This window comes from Anas acuta, chromosome W (assembly GCF_963932015.1).
Source record: "Anas acuta chromosome W, bAnaAcu1.1, whole genome shotgun sequence".
Lineage (NCBI taxonomy): Eukaryota > Metazoa > Chordata > Aves > Anseriformes > Anatidae > Anas > Anas acuta.
Window position 1 is genome coordinate 28,660,389 of NC_089016.1, and position 19,252 is coordinate 28,679,640.

A 19,252-nucleotide genomic window follows, 5' to 3' on the forward strand; every position below is an offset into this window, starting at 1 on the left:
AAGACATACAGAGAAATAAGAAATTATCCCATTTTCTTATTATAAAATGGAGTTAGCTAGCGGTATTAATCCTGCTTTTGAAGCAGGTCAAAACCTGACAGTCTTTTACATCTGCAAAGGACAGAGTGACAGAGGGTGGGATCTGATCCAGGCTCGTTGGCCGAATTGAAAGCTAAGAAAACTTCTCAAAGGCCCCAGATGTAAACTTTGGGGACTTTTCTCCTTAAGGCACTTCCTGAATGTTCAGTTCTGCTCTGTAGGAAGGGAAAATGCACCTCAAACACCTCACAAAAGAGCCAAAGTTGACCCCTCAGTGGGCCTTGCCTCCTCCTCCCAGGCGAGCACGAGCTCCTGGGGCTCCCACTTGCTGCACCCCAGTTTGAACAAGGTGGGTCCTTGTCCCATGTGAGGATCCGGGAGGAAAATCTGAGGGATTATTTTTGTACCGGAGTCCTTGAAAAACTCTATTTGGGGTTGTCAGTGGGGATTAATGGGAGACCATAGTATACCACGTTTAAGCACAGAGAAATATGGCTGTAGGGTAAACCAACACGTGATGAATTGCGTGCATTGAGGCTTAAGTTTGAATTTAAAATGGTGGCATTCGAATAAATTTATCACGGTTCGGTATTTTATTAGTCAGGTGGGAATATTTTGCTTCATGCACAAAAAGATGCCAGCCCCTCTTGGGGCCAATAAATTACATCTATTTGAGCTTTTCATTTAACAAAATAATGTTAGCAGGGGGAATATAAATCAGTGGCAGGTTTAGAAGAAAGTGTTGTTAAATGTTTCACTTTAAGTCAAACTGACTGCCGTATCAATGGTGGTTTTGGCCTGAAAACTGGTGTCTTTAGGGTTTTTCAGGAGTAATTTCCACATAGGGTGTGTGCTCCAGGGCTGTGTGGTCTTACCTGGGGCAGGCAGAGCTTTTTGGCCATGCCAGGCTCCTTTCTGCTGAAGCCACAGCTCGGTTTACAAAGCCCAGCAGAAAAACAGTCTTTTATTTTCCTTTCAAACACCAGAAACTGTTGATTTGAGGACATCCCGGTATTTCACTGCAACATAATGCATTTTATGGAATATGGTCAGGAAATTATCACAATGTTTTATTGCAGTCTTGCTTCAGTGTGGTGAAGTATTTGCCTGGGCTATAAATATTTTGACTTTTTTTTGTGTATCCTGCTTTAAAGCTACATATGTTCCAGCTGATATTACAATGCAAAAGCCCAGGCATAAAACTCAGAAGGAAATGTTCCGACTTTGCTGAAACATAATGCGAGTAAATCAAATACCTTCACAATATTTCCTTTTTGAGAAAGCTATGAATTTTTCATTTTTCACCCCAGCTTGGGAAGAAACCAGGTTTTTTGGCTCCGTTGTGGAATTGCAATGCAGCCTGCCAGCAGCCTGAAATCAATATGCTCCGCTACGCCTGCCTGCGCTGCTGCCCCAGGCAGATGCTCCCTATTTAGCAACCGAGCTGAAATAAAGCAAACAGCCCCCGTTTTGTTGGGTTTTACTGCTTCACCTAACACTTCTGCTGATGCCTGGGCTTCGTCCTGAGCTGACCAGCCATCCCTTGGGGTGGAGGTGGTGGGCAGGGCTCAGCGGTGCTCTCCTCAGCATCCAGCTTGGGCCTCCAGTGTGCCCCCAAAAGCCCAGGTAAATGGCTGGAGATGATACAGGACCCCTGATATCCCACATCTACACCTGCTGGGACAGAGTGATCAAAACTATGATTTCTTCATGGTCCCATGGGGAAAAAAATAATAATAATAATTAAAAAATATATATATACTATTCAGCTAGTAAATAGAAGCTAATAAAAGTTAAAGAAAATGAAAAAATGACTTAGTATTTTGCCTTACTTTTTCTCTCAGGTCTCCCATTTCTTTTTCTGTATTTTTCCTTTTTTTTTCCCACTATTTTTTATAAATCTGGAGCGCGCAAGCGAACCCCCAGCTCCTCGACCTGTGTGCCGAAGCAAGGCCCCGTGTGTTTGCCTGCGCGAGGAAGGATGTTGCCCTACTGCTTTCCTGCCTTACAGGACTTCGTTAGCGCTGAAAAACCTGGGAACAAGGCAATGGAGACGTCATTAAGCACTTCAGGAAGAAACCACGGCCTGACTTCAACAATCACAGCACCGTGGGGAGGACCTGGGCGAACCCCAGAGCCAACCCACCCACAGCACAGCAGCTTGGAGGCGGCTTTTATCTCCCAAAAACACGAGGTGTTCTCCTTCACGGAGGCACTCTCCAGTCTTACAAGATATCTAGAGGGAAAAAGTGTACCCGAAAGGACTACATTTCCATGCCCTTTAATTCAAACCAAGTCTGTCTTGGTGCGGCACAACAAAACAACAGAGGTCCTACACCTTCATTTGTTTTCCTTGCAGGTCATTTTTCAAATGAGAGGCCTAGAGAACGGTGAAGTCGTCATCTGTTTCTCCGAATGCTCTGCTCCTGAATAGTTTAAAACATGCCAGCACCACATCAGCAACCAGCAGCGCAGCGGGGATCGATCACCCTCGTGCCCTGCAGCAGCACCGAGGGATGCTCGAGGTGCTCCATCTTCATCCGCGGGCTGACGTTGACTTTATGGAGACCCTTTCTTTTTTTTCGTCTCCTTTTGAAGCCTCGCTGCTGGGCATGGGGATGACTCTGCCACTGATTCATGTGGCACTGGTGTGCCAAAAGCAATTTTCATCAGATCAATGGTGCTGGGGGTGATCGCTGGGCAAGGACGGAGGGCTGAGGTTCAACCTTAGACGCCCCTCAGCAGAGTTAAGGTCTCAAGTAGGGCTGTGCGTTATGGTAATGCCCAAAATCCCATTAGCAGATATATTTGTGGAGGTGAGGGGGTAATAAAAGGAATGCAGAGTAGCTGCAGAACTGTCTCAGGTTGATATTAGGCCGAAATTAAAGAAAAATAATAAGCAATTGGAAAGAGCCGGGCTGTTATTTATTGCCCCTGCAGAGTTAAGCCAGGTAATGTCACCGCACTTATCTTAATGCCGCAATAGAGGACGTTTTTATGTTGGAAAAAGCAGGAAATAAATATTCCAATGCTGAAATCAAGTAATTTGCGAAATGGCCTTACAAGAGGTGTCATCCACACTCCGACTGCGAGCTGCACCACTCAGGCTTGGCAGGGGGCTCCTCGGGAGGAAGGGATGAGGAGAGCTGAGAGAAAAATGAGCAAAAGACTAATTTCATGGATTAAAATAATCAGAATGGCAGCAGAGGCTTTGTCCTTTTTGACTGTCAGAGAAGATTTTGGGGGGAGATGGCTTGAACCCCCGTCCCAAAGAGCAGTGAGCCCCACAAACCGTGATGCCAGTTAAAAAACTTGTTTTATCCACGGGGTTTCATGCAAAATGCATAAATGGTTCTCGGCTTGGCAAGCAGACTTTCTGCCCGCCGGCTTCGAATCCTGCTCTTTGACATCCTGAGTGAGTGATTTCACCCCCGAGTTTGTTTGTAGCGTCTGAAAAATAAAGAGTGAGCCCTGCTCTGCTTTGCAGAGAAAAGGCTGCCCTCAGGAAAGGGCTTGGCAGAGCTGGATTTGTTTCCCAGCTTCGACAAATAACGTGTCTGAGCTCCCGAAACGGCGGCATTAAAATTTCCCCAACCTTGGCAATGCCCATTAACCACGGCCTCTTTTTGCAGGGTGATTTTTGTGGATGCTGCCGTGGTGGATCATGCTACATTTCGTCCTTACCCCGAACACCAGATCGGCCAAGCAAGCCCCGTTCTCAGCATCGTATTAAATATTGTGACCAGGAGGATGGACTCTGGACTCTGTGCCCTATTTCAGGCCATGGCTGTCAGCAGCTCTGCTGCTTTTCTGGCCCATAGGGACAAAAATGGGGCCAGGGGTGGGCACCCAGGGCACTCACACGAGCCTGGGAAGCCAACAGCTCGCAGGGTCGGGGCACGAGACCGTCTCCAAAATTAGGTGCCTTTGATCAGTGTTTGTAAACACGGGCATTTAACTTTCCAGCTCACCAAGTTTCATTAAAAAAAAGAAAGCCTGAGTAAGTGGAAACAGCTTTCTGTAGCCACTAATGAAATTGGATGAAGATAATAGGGTCTCGTCTGAATCATTACACTTTTCCTCTGCGATTTTTATTTTTTTTTTCCCCACAATTTCATTATTCAGAACTGCGCATATTTGCCGCGTTCATTAAAAAAGAGGGCAAGAGACAAAACCTTAGCACTGAGGAGAAAAAAAAAAAAAGATAAAGCTTGTCATGGAGAGAGTTATTTTTGCATAGTCAGAGCTGTTTCTCTTTGTCCTTGTTTTGGAGTCTTGAGATACAGTTGAAAAAAATGGATTTACTGGGGCTGGAAACATCTCGGTGTTATCTCTCACCACCCAAAGCAGCCACCAGTGAGACCCACAGTGATGTGAGACTTCCCAAAACAGCCACCTGGCAATGCCGACAGTCTGCTGCGGATCCAGAAGCACTAATTAAAAAGGCATTTCTGCCTATTCCACCGAAAGGTTGATGGAATGATTTATGCGATTTACATACAAGAAAATAAAGGATTTAAACACTGCCCCTCGGGCTGTCATCCCCTTTCCTGTCAGCTGTCCCCGTTTTCCTCACATATCAAATGGTTTTTCAATCAGACAAATACTAATATAGTTTTGATTAAATTCCCTTCTTCCAATTTACGACGTTTCATTCCATTTAATTAAATTCAAAAGCTACCAAAAACAATTAAAATATTTTAAAAGTTTAATTCGATTCATTGCAACTATCGAAAACTTTCTGAAAGTGGGGACAAAAAATGTCAGTTCTCAAAGCCTGGGCTAATATTAGGCATAAGCACGACAAAGGCTGAGCATGAGGGGCTTCTCTGAAACCACGGTGAACTTTTTAGTATCAATAACTAGAGTTATTGTGGGTTTTTTTGTTCAAAATTGGCTGTAGTAGCTGCAGTACATTAATGTCCGGCTAAAGGAATGCATAATGCAAGGGTAAATCTTGTAAAATATTTATAGCATCCATGTCTCGGCATGTCCTGTATTTATAGGCAAACCATTTAAATGAATATCTGATAAGGAAAAAGACTATTAAGTTGAGAAAAACCTTCCCTTCCCAGCAGGGCTACAACGAGTATTTGAGCAGCTAACTGAATAAATCTGCTTGGCACTAATATATCAATGCTGCATGTTCTATAAACTTTCCATGCTGCAGAATATAAATATCTGACAAAGAAATAATCCTATTAAAGAAGAAAATTGACTGCAACTCGGAGCCATATGGATAACAGGTCTTTGCAGTATTATCTGCTGGGTCTTTGATTCCCCGTCTTTAACTTTTTTCTTTCTTTTTTTTTTTTTTTTTTTTTTTTAAACTCCAACCTCGGGGAAGCTTTCCCAAAGACATCTCCATTTAAAATAAAGTAGCCAGAAAATCTTTCACAGTTCTAGAAAGGGCTCTCCAGCCAAGGAGGGATTTGACGCCGCTTTAAGGGCTGAAGGGATTATTTTATACATGTCCTTTGACTTTCTATATTGCACCGATCGCTGACTTATGCAGTGGTTCATGCATCACTTTTATTACCTGGCTGCGTTTTGGAGGAGCGAGACTAAATGCCTGCAAAGGGATGGATGTGTGCTTGTCGCCTCCCTCCGGGAGAGCAGCCAGCTCTGGATTTCAGCACAAACCTTGGCCAGGTTTGGGTACAGCCTCAGCTCTTCGGTGCGAATCCAGCACGGTTGTGCCTTCGCATCAAATGCAGGCATCCGCAGTGCACCTGGCGCTTCAGCTAGCCCAAATTTGCCAGGAACGTGTTTTGGACTAATCCACTCAGTTTTAGTTCCGAGAGGAGGATGAGGCTGTTCATGGTCTTTTGGGTTTTCATTTCATAACTCCCAGCGGGACTCAGCTGTGACGAAACGTGTCACACTTTCATAAGCCCCGTGAAACAAAGCCTTGTCTTCAGGCGAAACCTGATGGTTTCCCCTGCTAGACAAGCAGACAGCCCCTCTCCCTGCCAGGGTGCTAATGCGTGAGGCAGAGCAGGCCGAGGAAATTAGAAAACTCACCACACTGTTAAATAAAACCGGGATTTGCAAAGGCACCTGAGTGCAGTAACCAAATCTTAGAGGATTTAAGCAAGCTCGGTCTTTTCGGAGAAGCTGAGTGGAAAATAATGCCGTGTGCATGCTCAGAAAGTTCCCTATTAATAAAAAGCCTCTGTTTTGGTGATAACAGACACAAATATTTTCGATTTTTGCTGGTATTTCTCTTCCTCTTTTTTTTTGCATTCATTAGCCTTGCTTGGTATGCAGGGGAGCAGCGCAGGACTTCAGCAAGAACCGTAACGAGCACTCCAGCTTCTCTCAGGAAACTTTTTTTATTTCCCATCTGGAGTGCCATCCAAAAGAGGCTATCAAACAAGATCTTTTTTTAAAAAAAAACTCACTCTTTAAAGCCAAAAGTAATAAAGGATATTGTTAATATGGATGCCTTTGTTCGCTCTTTGTTTTCAAATGCTGTACCAGGTTTTCTTCCTTGCCTGGCTCTTTCATAACAGCCTTGAGAGATGTACGGTAGCAGCTATTTGCCAGAGGCCAAGGCGGACCTCAGCTTGTCTTCCAACCCCAAACCACGCTTCCTGCCTCGTGCTGTAGGGTCCCAGCAACAGTTTTGAGCCCAGCTTTGCCATGCGAAGGAAAACAACGACTGACAAAGACTCCAACACCTGCAGGTGTGTGAATCGAGTCCCTCATTTCTTTCGGTATTTCAGGAGTGCCTCGGATACGAAACAGATGGCTTCCCAGACCGTATTCACATTTTATTGTGATGAAAGCATTTATTTCCTTTTTTATTTTTATTTTTTTTTTTTAGCCTGGTGAGAACTGTATTCGTTTTGATCCAAACCCCAAATATTTTTCCCACACTTTCGGCGCCTGAACTGAAAAGCAAAAGAAACAAAGCAAAACAAAACCAAACGAGTGATCAGCTGTCGGCTCTGCTTCGGGGATGCCGAGTTGTCTCTCAGCCCAAGCTGCAAAGCTGTAACCGAGTCCTTGCTGCTCTTCTTTCTTTTATCTCACTGACAGTCCCCCTTCTCTCATCTGTGGCTCTGGCAGCAGCTCTTCCAGTTGCTCCCATCACCTCTCTTATCCTGCACCAACTTTTTCCAACATAATTTCTCCTTCTGGCTTCGGATATTTGCAGGCACGTGCTTTGGGTTACTGAGAGCACAACAACCCCGCTTTCCCATCCGTTTCCTTGCCAGGGCTTTCCCCGGAGATGCTGGCGTGCCGAGCACGCTGTGCCCAGCCGCAGGTGTGTCCTTGTGCAGCTGATCGCTGGTAGCAGGCTGAGGAATAAGAATGAAGCATTCATTGCACATGAGGTGCTCAGCCTATAGCTTTTCCCAGTGGTCCATGTAAAACCAGGTTTTCATGCCCTTCTGTCCATCTGACAGGCTTCTCCCCCTCATTCTTCCATCCCACATCCCACAAGGACATCCCTGCTCCGGCAGAGCCTCCCTGGGCTTTGCCCATCTCCTCCAAGGGCACAGAGGTGACTCGACTGCAGCTTCTGAAGCTCATTCACTAGAAAAAGCAGCCAAATATGTTTGCAGTGAAAAACTTTGGAATTGCCCCTGGCCAGGGACACCCCGTGTTTCTTTTTGGAAGTGAAGGGGCTGAACGTGGCAGAAAGCTGAGTGAGGTCTGGGCAGGAGCTGGCTGCAGCTTCTTGCCAAGGTCTTCCACGAGGTCCATGCCTGAAATAACTCTCATAAAAGTACGTTAAATTTTAATGACCGGTGCTGTGCTCCTAACAACAACTCATCATTTCGAAATGTGCCTTAAAATTAGGAACCGCATGCTTGATTGCACTGTGGATGATGATAAGTGCATGGTGAAATAAAAAAAACACCCTCATAGCCTGACATGCCAAAAATTATGACCTGGGTGTAGGTGTTTTGTAGAAGCAAAGAAAGAAGAAACTTTAAAGTGTGAGAACTCCACAATCAGACAGCGATTTTTAACTTTTACATGAGCTGAGCATCTCGGCAGAGACTGAAATCTCCTGAATTCCCACTCCGGGCAGCTGATGGCTGAAGTAGACACTTCAAGGAGGAAATCAAGTTCCTGTTTCAAGTCTTGGACCAAACGTCTTGAGCCTTCTTCTGCTGAAGTTAGGATCGGCTTTGCCATTAGCTTTGATTAGGAGAGACTGTGGCTCTAAGTTCTTTCATGAATTCTTTGCAAAGGTAAATGAGGAGCGGCAGTAATTGTGGAAACGGGCAGACAGAGCGAGACAAGGTAAATGTAGGCCTTGATCCAGCAAACAGCCTGTTGCTGTGTTTAACTTTGAAGTGAACGGGTTTCTCCGGCATGCAAAATTCAATCTATGTATAAGTCACATCCTAGGATGAAAGCCGAGGTGAGAGACAACCCGGCCCTTGAGCACCAAAAAAAGGAATTTTTAAAATGAGCCGAGAGAAAGAGGCTGAGACAGCCAGGGGAGGAGCGTGACCGACATCGTCAATGCCTCCTTGGCTCCGTTTGAGCTCAGAGATGCACAGAAAGTTCAGCTCTTGTGAAGGTCGAGTAGAAGTTGCTCGTGCTCTGATTTAGTGAGGAAAAAAAAAAAAAAAAAAAAAAAAAAGCCTGAAAGTATCGCGAGGATGAAAGCTGAAGCTGGTTTGATGTGGGAACGAAGGTCCAGCCACACGGAGACCTGACGGAAGGGAAGGGCCAGAAGGGCCTCTGAAAGTTGCAAAAAAAAAGCTTTTCCAAGCCCCAAACCTCTGACCTGGCTCATTTTTGGCTGCTCCATGTGAAGCAGCACCCATATGACAGATGAAGATATGACAGCCAGGATTCCCTCGGCATTTTAAAAGCAGATTTGTGCTAACACTAACAAAGTATCGGGGGCACACAGTGCTCCGTTTCTCACAAATCACCACAAACAATTAAAAATAACCCCTCCGAAACATATAAAAACAAACAATCTTGTCATGGTTGTAGGAAAAGAGGAAGCCTGGCCTTCTTCTGACATGCCCCTGAGGCCTGCTGGGCGCCTTCATGGGGCCCTGCAGGCCCAGCTGTGGAGCTTTGAGGTGCTCAGGTGATAAAGGACATCCAGATAAAGATCATATGGTCCAATTTGTATTTCCAAAGCACATAAATAATAGTTTGGTGTAAGTCGCACCAGTAAATACTTCAGGTACATTTCCAGGATTCACCTTTTAGGCCTTTGCCATCGATGTAAATGTCAGCACCCGTTGCTGACAGGTAACAGCCAGGTATTCACCTTCCCCCCTCCTATGATTGCTGCTGCACGCATCCTGGAAACATAAAGGGCATTTCAAGTTGAAGTAAATTATATTGCAAAGACACTACATTTCTTATGGGATAATTGAAGTGATCTAAGAACCCTTGTTTTACTCATTTAAAGCTTTTTTTTCCCCCCTTACCTCATCTTAAGGAGAGCTTGTTTGTTTTGCTTAGACTATCATTTATTTTTTACCGTGATAGGACTTTAAGTGGTTTCCCTACAGAGACTGCTTAGGAGAAACCGATCGACCTCCATATTTGATGATTCATTTAATTTCATGTTTGCATTAAAGAGAAAAGCTAGAGTGGAGTCTTATCCCAATTCAGCATTTATTTAAACATTTGTGTTAATGCCTTGTATCTATTCCACTGCAATACACAAAGCAGCCCCCAAACCTCAATCAAATCTCCCGTTTGGTGGTGATTGATGGTGACCTTAATTCCCTAACAGCTAATGCTGGAAGAAGGAAAGATGGACCCATGGAAGGAAGAGAGGACAAACACAAAACTCTACAGAAGCAGGGTGAAAAATGGTTACGGCAAGTAGCAAATGCGAGTTTCAGCAAGTCTTTGGGAAGGAAAAGCAAGAGTTGTTAGATCCCACAGCATTACCATAGTAATCTCTATTGTATACATTATTATTTATCATTTATAATGCAATTTATGCAGTTGCGTGGTACTTGTCACTAGTATTTGAGCCTTTTGCAAATTAATGTACTCATACTCTAAATGCAAATGCACCTAAGTTGGCTGATAACACTACAGCTAACGTTACACAATTTTTAAGCTTTTCTTTCTTTCTTTCTTTACCCAGATTTGCATAAAACTCTTCCAAGAGTTAAACTCGGGACTGATCACTGTGTAGAAACTGATTCTTGGGTCAGTTAAAGCTCTTAAATGATCCGAGAGAATTTCAGATCCCAACATGAGGCAGGTTCCCATGTTTTTAAGGGTGTCTTTTGTGCTGTGCTTACTCCAAAGCTGAGGGCAGCTCCTGAAGACTGCAAAGCTTTTTGGAAATTAATATTAATATATCACGCTATTCATAAATAATATTAATGATTTCGCAACACCTGTTTTCCCAAGGACAAAAATGCAATTACACTTTTGAAACAGTCACCGGGGTATTCCTGGCACACACACATAGCCTGAATTCAGCACTCTGACAGGTATGAAGTTCAAGTGAATTAAACTTACACGAGTTTTGGGATAAAACATGAGGATTTAAACCTCATGGCAAAATATGTAGGTGCCTAACAGCCATTAAAATTGGTTCTTCCTTCCACAGGCAAGGTAACCCACGTTGGTAAGGACTCAAAAATCATTGCTACCAAATGGTTTTTCAGTAATGAGTATAAAATTAGTCTAAGGAACTAATCTTCATGCCTTTTTTTCTTTTTCTTTTTTTTTTTTTTTTTTTTTTGCTGGTGTTGCAAAAGGAAAAAGAAAAAAAAAAGGAAAAAAAAAAGAAAAACAGGAGAAGAAAAGAAAGAAGAAAACAATCCTCAGGAAAAAAAGGGATTGTGTTTCCACTCATACAAAATGCTTCATGTTCTATAAATTAATTGTGTATTTGTTCTCTGTGGAATATATTTTTTGCTTGTTCGCTTGGATGTGAAGACAGCGTGGGACTGCAGGCCTCTGAAGGAACTTAGATTTAAATTTGCTCCAAGCCCAAATAAATGATTAAGACAAGTTGTTGGCAAGTCTTCTGAATCATTTTTTAAACATAAATAAAATGATTTTGAAAACCTTGCAAGAATCATCCATCACGATTAATCTCTGGCATGCTCTTTAGTAAACATTAACATGGAAAAGATAAAACCTTGAAACTGAAAATCTCAATTAAATCAATACCCCTCGCAGCAGTTTTGCATCCTTCTTTCCTGAAGTTACCAGAAGTTGCAGAAGGAAGAAATGAGGGAGAAATAATAATAATAATAATAACAATAATAATAATAATAATAATAATAATAATAATAATAATCAGACATTTTGTTTCTGGCCCTGTTCGTCAAACACTAGAGGAAAAATTTCTTTAGCATACCAATGGCATGGTCTGTGCCTTAGCTTTCATGAAAGAAAAATATGGTTTTACCACATATTTGTCCCAGAATTTGTCCCAATTCTCCTAAGCCTGTTGCAGTAAATTTCTTTTGTAAGCCTTGATGTCATAGCCACTGCAGTCACCTTGTCTCTTTTGAATGACTTGAGAGCTTTCAGACCACGTTGTCAAAGCTCTACCATCATGCCTGCAATTGCCTCATTTTTCCATTTCTCCATTTACATTTGATTTTCTGCATTTTCTTTATCTATTCACTGGTAGATTGGTAACAACGTTCCCGGGCTGGAGTTTGGAACCAGATGAAGGTCACTTATGAAGTGTAACAACCCATTTCCCTGCCTCTTTTCTCTCTTTATTTTCCATAAATGACTTGACACTTGCAGCAGGAGATCATTACCAGCTACGATATTCATTTCCGATGACATTAGTACTTTGTTATTTCATTTTCATTAAAAAAAAGTTAGCTATTTGTCGTTGCTTGCTTGAAACGAGCCAGTCAATTAACTGATGGAGGACCTACCATCCCTAGAGGACTTTATTTTGCCTCTGCTGTATCCAAACACACCTTGTAAATGTGTAGATTCGCCTGTCAGCAGAGATCTGGCCCTACAATGCTTTTACCACTGCACAGCCTGACCACATTAACCCAGAAAATAAGTTTAGACCCTTGGCACGGCAGATTGCTCCTCGGGCATCAGCCCACTGTCACATCTCCCTTCTGTTTGGCCTGCAGAAAGCGCTAATCCTGGGGGAGATGCTCATAAACACAGCACTGCAGCTACTCCAAATTTATATATAGCGTTGAAAAACTAAGTTCATTTATCACCAAGACATATGGAAGAAAAGCAATAATTTTTTTTGATTTTTTTTGGATCTATTGGGGATCTTTTTAGAGGGCTGGGAGGGCTCAAACCCCTCCTGAAACCCTGGCTGCAGCAAATGAAGACGTCAAGCCTCTCCTCCCCATCCCAGTCTTTCCCACTCCCAGTCAGACTCTTTTTGTTATTACAGATCTTCTTCTTTTCATCTCCTTTCCCTTTTCTGTCCTCTCTTTCATCTTGAAATACCAACTCAGACCTCAGACGTAGGAAAGCAAGGCAGCCGGCAGCCCATGTGGCTAATACAAACCGGTCTGTGAAGAAATAGAGGTTTTGGTTATATACGGGGAGTCATAAATAAGAGACTATAAAACAGGATAAAATCCACGGAAGCTGTGATTTCTTTTAGCATCTTCCATTTTCCGTCGCTCATGAAAGTAACTCAAACACAGCCCGATTTCCAGGGCTGAAACACAGAGGGAAAGTCAATGGGGGAAGCAGATAAAGACGTAACCATTAATATTAACAGCCCGGAACCATTAGCTTTCCCTGCCTCAGACCAGCAGCAGTCCCCAGTGCACAGGCTGGCCTGCCTCCTGCCAAATTGAGCTGGAGATTTATCCTTCGGTGTCCTTTGTGCGTTTTGCATTTCGATGGCAATACGGCGAGCGGGCAGCGTTTGACCTGGGGAACGAGGCAAAGGGACAGAAAGCAAAGGTTCCCACGGCAGAGAACCTTCCACCCCCTTCTGCTCACCTGAAATTCAAGCACCCAAATTCATAGCATCTTGCTCTGCTGGGCCCTTGCCTTCCCTTTTAAATCAATAGATAAATATATACAGGTAGCAAAAGCTTGTCTTGTAACTCCCACCCCGGTATCGGGTGTTTTAGTGGTGATATTAGTAACACACGCTATTAAAAATGAAGTCTTTATCATGCTTTTTTTTTTTTTTTTTAACAAGTGGAAACGACGAGTACAGCTGCTGTATGAAAATTAATAAATCCGCTCGCTCTTTATACTCTAATCCAGCTAAACTGTTAAACTATCAAGTCAGGCAATTAGCTGCGAGCCGAGAAACACGAAATTATAAAAGTAATCTCATTGCCCGACTACCTCTTGTTTTAGGCAGCTGAACAAGGTTGTCTCTGCCACGTTATTCGAGCTTTTATTTTAAAAGCAGCTGAGCATTTTCCCTCCCATTAATTTTATGGGAAGGCTGTTTGCTTTTTCATAGCTTGCAAAAGAAAGAAAGAAAGGTTTAATTTCGGTCTCTAGTCACTCAAGGCCAACTGGCTTTTTAGAGGGGATGTGAACTCCCGTTTGAGGACAAACCTCTGGGTAGGACAGATACCCCTGTTACATGGGTTATCCTCCAGCCTTCCTCTTTCCACTTGTTCCTCTTATATTGATCACCGGGGAAAGCAAAGCCCAAGCTGTCTGACTCCTAATCTGAGTCAATAAGAGTGAATAAGAGGCGGGATGGATGCGCCTTTGCCATCCACAGACTGGGTTTAGGAGGGTGAAACCAAAACTGTGCTTGGCATGACTCAGAATTAGAAGAAGGGTGTTAGTTAGAGCTGTGTTCGTTTAACAAATTAATTAAAATTTTAAAAATACCTACTTAAATTTTCCTCTGAGCTTGCTCGGAGAAGATAGCGTACATGATCAGGCAATTACAACGCTGAGCATGAGAAATTATAGAAATTAGAAAAAGACATGTGAGGTGCCTAGAACAAAGGGCTCCGAGTCCAACAGGCTCCCGAAACCCAGAGGGAAGAAAATAAATCCCAGGCAAATGAGTTCAGTGAATGAATTTTAATTGGCAAAGAAAGCCACCGAGAAGGGTACAGGAAAGAGATTGACCAGGTTTCATAGGCAAGATGTTGGACGTAAATTTGACATCCTTGGGCTTGACTATGATATCTTTATTTGGGCGATGGGCTCTGTCTGAACTACAGGATAGAAATAACAATAATAAAAGTTTTTGATCAGCTGGGTAGGAAACAACCCTTAGAAAATCCAGATATCTATGTAACTAAAAGAAAACCACTGTTTACCCAAATATGCACAACTGAAGAAGAAAACTTTCCTGACGACTGCTCGAGGAAGGCGACGCTTTTCACAGCGTTATCCCCGGAATTAATTTCATTTGCAGCATTCGCCTTATTTCTCCGTTGAAAAGATTTCCAGACGACTTGCAGCGATTTCGCGTTTGTCTGTGTGTCTCGTCAGTATCAGCCTTAATTACCTTCCCTTTCAATGTTTGAGAAACCAACCTGCCCTCCAGTCTTGCATGAAAGTTGTGTTGGCATGGTTACCCAACCCATTCCTTCCCCAGTATCGATTGTAGTACTCGGACAGCTCGAAAGCCATCAATTCACTAATACCAGCAGATACATCGAGGTTGGAATCGTAGCATAAGGAGCAGCTTCTGACTCTGAAAATCCTGTCCGAAAATGAGTGGGAATGGGATAATGTAATTTTTTATAGTGGTTTTTGCAAGCTTTCTGTGTGAGAAAGGGAGGGAGGCGGTGCTGGCGGGCTAGCACGCGGACCTCACGCTTAGATGTGGATTGCTGGGCAATGTGCAAGGAAATCATTTGAGTGTATTTAGGAAAACGAGAGGAAAGGAGTGGTCCTACAGAACCAGGGGAGAGCTAAAGGGGCTGCTGCAACTCCACAGTGGTGTTTATTTGAGGGAATGGCCAACCCTCGAGGCCTTCTGCTAAAAATCAGATTGAACGAGGGGCTTCCAGAAGGCTGGTGTTCTCCCTGCACCACCACACGTCGGCTCACAGCAAGGTGCTAGGGAGGAATTAACCCTCTGGTAAGACACGGGAGCCTTCACTGCATAATCATTCCTGATTGCTAGTTAGTGGCTGGAACACAGAGCTGGTAATTAGGGCTCCCGGGGCCTATTTTCAGCTCTGTCAGTCACTCCCTCTGTGACCTTGGGCAAGCCGCTTATGCTGACTCTGTCTAGGCCTCATCTTACCTACCTGGAAGGTGGCAATGGCATGTCCAAAAAGTTGGCAGGGACGTAGGGAAACAGATCCCAGGCTCCTCCATCCAAGTATCTGCCACCCACGGCCATCCCCCAGTTCCTCCTTCCCCACACCGCTCGCTCCATGCCCCCTGTGAAGTTAATCTATCATATTTTTTACATGTCCTTATATAAAGGCTTAAGCCTTTGAGATTCTGTGTTTTGTGGGGTTTTCTCTGTGGTTGTTTCAAATATTTATCCCTTTGGCAAGATGGAAATGCTGATGGATTGAGCTACGTGCCCGAGCTCTTACCCCGTATCAGAAGCAGCCAGAGCACCGGATTCACCAAAATATTTCGATAAGGCGAGAGCTATTGCAGTGAAATTATAATGATTTAATACAAAACATCCAGTATATTGTAGTGACTAAGCTGCGGCAATTTATTACATTGACAAATATTTTATTTTCCCTCAGACTCGTGAGAGGCCTATTTTACAACATACTGCCCTGCCTTTGTAGATCCCCCTTGACGTGCACTTTTTAAGGGAAGGTTCTTGGCTAAAAATCCCTTAGAGTTTCATGGCATAGCAATCTCCTTGTCTCCTCTGGGCTTCATCGAAGCCCATTTGTGGCAATCAGCAGTAAAAAGTTTCACGGGCGATTCCTCGGCCTGACATTCGGTCTCACCATCTGCTGCAACGCCCGGCCTCTGGGAGACGAGCTGATGGTTTGGGGTTTTACAAAGAGGCCATACAGTGATGCAGCAGCCTCTTGCAGTCCAAAGCTGAGGTAAATGTTAATGTATTTTAGATGAATTTTCATTCAAGAAGCAGTAATTACACACCGTTCTCCTCATGGGAGTACCTGGGGAGTCCTGCTGATGCCCTGCTGATGGCATTGTCTGTGTCATTGCCTCCCTCACCTTCTCTTCAAGAGGGAATAAAGTGTAAAAAACTTTATTTAATTGAATATTCAGTGTCGGTGAGATGTGGTTTTGAACTGTAGACACCAGCTGGTGTTGGCATTATGGCAGGCAGGTCAAAGGAGTGGACTTGATGCTTGAAAAGAAAATCCTGAAGAAAGGACAGAAGAAAAGAAAGACCTGAGAAGTTAGCTGATCATTCTCAGTTCTCATCTAGGAACGTCAGCAGATCCTTTAACATCTTTATCCCAGACCATTATGGAAGTTAAAGATCAAGACTGAGGTCTTGCCCTTGCTTCAGAAGGCTTCAGAGAATTATTGAAGCACCCAGGGGAGGGCAGGCTGAGGTATTTTCTTATCGATGTCTAAGCACGTCCTTCTTAATCAGTTTATGAATGACTGATAGCTCGAATGACGCATGGCTGAAGTTCAGAAAAGAGGTGAGAGGGGTACGTACAAGGTAAGGTGGCATTTCTTGGCAAACAGAGAGGCCAGAAATTGTTTCAGGTTTTTAGCTGCCACCTTATGGTCGGACAGAAAGGACAGCTCTTGGGCTGAACTGACCTTTTTGATCAAGCTACCTTTCTACAGACCAGTATTGAACAGGACTGAGGAGAAAGTGACCTTCATGGGCTTCAGGGATGAGAGGCATAACGCTGGAGATATATTTTCCTAGCCCCATCCTTTGTGGGTGTCCCTCATGGAGGAACGACGGCCATCCCTAAAGCTTCGCTGGCACTCTTTCAAGCGGGAGGCAATATCTCACGGCTGACAATGTGAAGGGCTGCAGGGAGGTCTGAAATACTGGAAGTGTTTACTAACAAGAGGAGACCATCCGTCATCGCCACTCGAGCTGCTCAAGTCTTAATTCCAGCTGGAATCCAAGTGCTAGACGTTAGGTTCGGGGGGATGAATTTGTGTTTAATCCTCGGACAGAGTCTGCGTGGACCTTGCACGGAAAGGGCAGGTGTGACTCGGCAGAAACTCCAGCAAAGAGCCGATGGATCGAGGTTAATTCCTTCAGCAGCGGCCATGCAGGAAAAGGAAATAAAAGGTTATTTTCCTAAATGAGCCACTGCATTTTTTATTTTTTATTTTTATTTTTTTTTGGTCAAGAGCAGCAGCTGCTCGTGACTCTCTGCATCAGCTGGGAAAAGCAGGGTATTAATCACACGTGTTGGGTCAGGAATCCTTTGGGATGGCCAGGGCTTTCTGATGCTTTCTGGCCTCAGAAAACATCAGAAAACCTGGCTGTTTTGTAAGGTGCCGTGGGCACGGTCAGGGCTGCAACATTTTGCCAAACACTTAGGAGAGGAACAAGGAGACAGCTACCGTGTTGTTCTGAGGAACAAATCCTGTCAAACAAATCTAATTTCCTTCCCTGACAGGGTCAAGGCCCTGGAGGTGAGGAAGAAGCAGAAGATGCCTACCAAAGCACTTCAAAAGGCTTTTAGCGCCGTCTCACCTGCCGTTCTTAGGAGAAAGGCATCAGGAGAGCATCGCCTGGGCTCTGCCGCATCTCTGCTCCAGACGTGGTCCCGTGTCATGATAGCAGAGATGCATCCTCTTTTAATGTGCTCTTGAGAAGTGTAATAGCAGGCAGAGCACTCCCGTCCTCACTTGTACTCTCCTGTGTAGTTAACACTTTGGTAAAATACCCCTCACCTGCCTGGAAAGGACCTTATTTTTTTCCGTGGCTATAAAGTTGGGTTTATTCCTCGGGCTGGTGGCACGCACAGTTCACAGGGTTTGATGTAGCCTTCTCTAAAGTGTTTTGTGCTCTGAACCAGCTAATGCATTTATTTTTTTAGGGGAAAAAGGAAAAGTTAACAGTTCGGAAAGATTCACCTTAGGATGATCTTGTGTAATGACAACTTCGCTACCCAAATTTCAAATACTCCACGGAAACGTTTGCCTACCAACCCAAGGCCTTCAGCAAGGTGAGTGTCTCACCTCAGATATACAAATTTATGCCTCTTTAATGGACACAAGCAATTACCCTGCTTGAAAACGAAGGGTGTGGGGCAGACAGAGCCCTTCTTTCCTGATGAAACAGTTGCCAGCCAGCCTCAGGTGCCCTCAGAGCACCGAGCCTTCCTAGGTTTCAAGGCTGATAACGTTCAAAGCTCCAGCTAGGCAAACACAATCAGCTCATTAACCTGATAACAACAACACAAATAACCGTGAGGGCCCTTCCGAGGGACTCGGACTCAAAAACGAGTGCTCCGAGGTGATTATTTCCCACTTGGCTTAATAAACAAGCCAGAAAAAAACGTTTTTTGATATTTCCAAACGTGATTTTAATAGAAAAAAAAATATAAATACACTTGCGTTTGTTTCACCGGGATATCCCAAGCGCAGCACACAAATTGTTTTATTTATGCTCGTGGCCCTGACAAAATCATCTTATTCTGAAGAACAGGAGAGATACAGGTTTATGCTAAACCCACAGGTGAGATAACCAAGCGTGAGCAAAAATAACTCTTCAACTACCTATCACAGCTGACCCTAGACCTGAATTTATTTCCTCTAGGTAGGTAAATAGGCATTTAATGGAGTTAGAAGCTTGTTTGCTCTGTATTACCTGTGTAGTTAAAAGAGATAAACAGAGATTTTTCTTCCTGGCCATGAGTTTAGAGCCAGCAGTGACTGAAGTTACCGCATAAAGATCTTGTCATTGGCAGCAGTGGATTGGGATGGGTCAGACCCAGGCTTCAGTTCCACTTGGAATTGACAATATTGACTGAGAATCATCTATATTGGTTAAAAATCATTTTAGTTATGTATATTTCTTTACATTTCTTCACATCTTTTGATAGATTTACATCTTTTACATCTTTACATCTAGAATCAAGGATCATTTTAAGAGAAAAAGAAAATTCAAGCTGATAGTCTCAGGCAAGCATGTGTTTATCTCACATCCTGCACTAAAGGAAATGTTCAAGAGCAGCTCGTGTTTCTCTCTAGATTGCCTTTTGGAATAACACACCCCCAAGAGAAAACTGCCTGCGGGCAAGCTTAAATGAACTCCTGATTTTTACCTTTTTTTTTTTTTCCTTCTTAATTTTAATTTATTTTTCCATTTAATCTTTCAGTAGGCTAACTTGAGACCATTCTCCTCCTTTCCCAAATGCTCCACTCCGTT